The sequence below is a fragment of the Bison bison genome, unplaced genomic scaffold (assembly GCF_000754665.1).
Source record: "Bison bison bison isolate TAMUID 2011002044 unplaced genomic scaffold, Bison_UMD1.0 scf7180017864033, whole genome shotgun sequence".
NCBI lineage: Eukaryota > Metazoa > Chordata > Mammalia > Artiodactyla > Bovidae > Bison > Bison bison.
In genome coordinates, this window is record NW_011494605.1 from 3,359,514 (window position 1) to 3,362,190 (window position 2,677).

The 2,677-nt window shown below is 48.4% G+C and overlaps 1 long non-coding RNA gene across 1 annotated transcript in view; it reads left to right on the forward strand.

The window, feature by feature from the left end:
- LOC104984619 overlaps positions 1-2,671 on the forward strand; it is a 28,837-nt gene extending 26,166 nt beyond the window's left edge. Inside the window, exon 3 of the long non-coding RNA XR_824770.1 lies at positions 1,824-2,671. This is a non-coding gene — a long non-coding RNA (uncharacterized LOC104984619). The remainder of the gene's footprint in view (positions 1-1,823) is intronic.
- Positions 2,672-2,677: the final 6 nt, after the last annotated feature.

The window sequence follows — 2,677 nt, forward strand, 5'->3', positions numbered from 1 at the left end:
TTTTCATCAGGCTGCCTAACTGACCGGAAAATGCAAACGCATCCCTAAATGCTTGAAACCCCCCCAACAACCCCCAGCCTTCCCCCCGCCCCCGTTCCGGGAAGCCCGGCCCCAGCGCCAGCCTGACGAGCAGCACTTAATTCTTCATTGAAAACCATTAACTGGAGTTCAGTTCTCTGAGCCCCAGTTTCAAATTACCCACAGGAAACGCCAGGCTGAGAGAGTGGCTTTCAAGGGCAGAGTCATCTCCTCGAAGAGACTGGCTCCGGGACTGGGGCTGTGGGGACTTATTTATTTTGAGAGGCAGTAACAGCAACAGCAGCAATCATTTCAACTCCTGGATGCATAAAAGCAGGCGAAGCACCCTCCTCTTCCTGCTCTTCCTCCCTCTCTTTAACAATAACCCAAAGCATCAAGGCTGGCAGGAAGTATTATCACCCAGGATGGATGGGAAACCGATGGCCTGAGGGTCACACAAGCAAGCAGGCAGGCAGGCTCCGGATCTCCCTGCCTGTGAGCCCCATGACCCTCCTGTCACAGCACTTCACGGACCACCCATAGCGGGGCCTGCCCGGTGAGAAGCACTGCAAGGGAGACAGGTGAGGGGAATGGGACTCTGGCCCTTGACCAGAGACCAGTCGTGACTGGGCGGGGAGACAAAGAAAAAGACAAGGGTCTCAAAGACCCTGGTTCTAGTGGGGCCTGTCACTAACTGCCTAACCCACGGTGGGGTTAATTACTATTCATGGGACATGAAGGGAGAGGCATTGCTAGAAGAATAAGGACAGGAGTGGGGAAACCGAAAAAAGTGTATCCTCAGTCCTCTCTATCAAGATTTCTAGCCAACTGGAAAGAAACCGCATTCATTCATTCATTTTTGAATCGCCGAAGGTTACACTGAGCAAAGTACAAAGAATTCTCACTGACTCCTCCAAACAGCATTTTGAAGTGGTACTACTAGTCTCCCCACCAACCAAGAAGGAAAGTGAGGCTCCAGGAGTTTGGGTGATTCTCTCATAATTACACACAAGTAGCAGAATCTTCACCCTGACTTCACGATTCCCACGACTTCTTTGTCACCATCACAGTCACAATTTGATGAACATCTGCACTGAGACCCAACAAGGGCATGGAGACCACAAAGGCCCTGTGGATCTCCAGGGAAGGTATCCCAGAGTTGAGAGGTGGGAGAGACTTGGCCAAATGAAAAGAGCAGGGGAGAAAGTTCCACAAAGGGGCAATGACACAGCCCGGGGTTGGGGATATCAAAGCACACGGCGTGTTAAGGCGACTCAGGAATTGCTGAACTGTCTGAACTAAGCACAGACAGTACAGAGGGGCCCTGCCCTCTGGAAGTATGCAGCCCCCAGGAGAGAGATGAAAACACATCAAATGACTTAGTATTTGAGGCAAATTGGGTAAGAATTTTTTTCTAAGTAAAAAGAGCTTTCTACTTGTGTATCTTGCCTCCTCCGCCCAGGAGCCTGAGACGCAGCTGAACAAGGAGGCTGGGGGAGGGAAAGAGCTTTGGCCTCAAATCAGGGGCCTCCTTCCCCAAGGCTGACTTACCATCTCTGTGAATCTAGATTTTCTCTTCTCTACAAAGCCCCCTTCCCAGCACTTCACATTACTATACCTGACAGCAGCTTGAAAAGAATCAAGAGATTGGGTTTTATTCTCATTTACTTCGTTATACAAAATGTGAATACTGAGATTCAGAGACATTAATAACTTGCTTATAGGCATTCCCAGAAAATACTTGACGTGAAATTTGATCTCAAATATAATGGATTCCTCTGCCTTTCTGTCACTTCCACCCACAGATCCTATTCAGCTCTCTGGAAAGCCCAATGCAATAAGCCTGCTCCTCTGTCCACAACGCCCCTTCGGATGGATGAAGACAACAGCTGTTGTTCTCACATCTCCTCTTTCCAGCCAAACACTCCCAGATTTTGCACCCAATATGATTACCAAATTACTACAGGATTTACCCGCCCTTGAGAAAGAAACAAGAAAGAACAAACAATAGAAGTAGTTCCCTGATGCCCAGGCTGGTCTCTTGCCTCTGGATCGGCAGCCAGTACCGCAGTGAACTACCCGCGGAAAACAGTCACAGCCTGTTTGCCTTCCCCAGTCCCTCAGCTCCCACAGCCAAGCTGGACACCAGCTTGGACACTCCAGGGATCTGTCTCCACCTAAACCTTGTCCCGTCCCTGCCCCTGACTGGCCCTTATTTGAGCTGGGTCCATTTTCTTGGCCACATTGCTGACTGCAGTGCACGCTCATTCCAGAAAATGCCGACCTCTGCTCCAAGCCGCCTTGTCGGCAGTTTCCCAGACATAGCTGGACTGTTTATTTATTTATTTTTGTGTTAGCAGAGAGGAGAAAATCACATCGGCCTAAAATGAATACTAATGAAATGCCTTCGTTAGCTTCCTTTGTGATCAGAATGAAAAATCGGATTTCCGCAGAATTGCAAGCCATATATTTCTTTCCCCCAACCTTTTTCTTTCTTTTTTTTTTTTTTTGCCCTTTCCTCTGATAGGAAGATTAGGGACAACCAAGAAGGAAAGTTAAAGTCATTCCATAAAAGATATCTGCATTTTTAGGGGTGCCTTTGTTGCAGAGGGACAAGGAGGTGCAATTTCTCCAAACCCATTTTTCTCAGCCTGTAAAG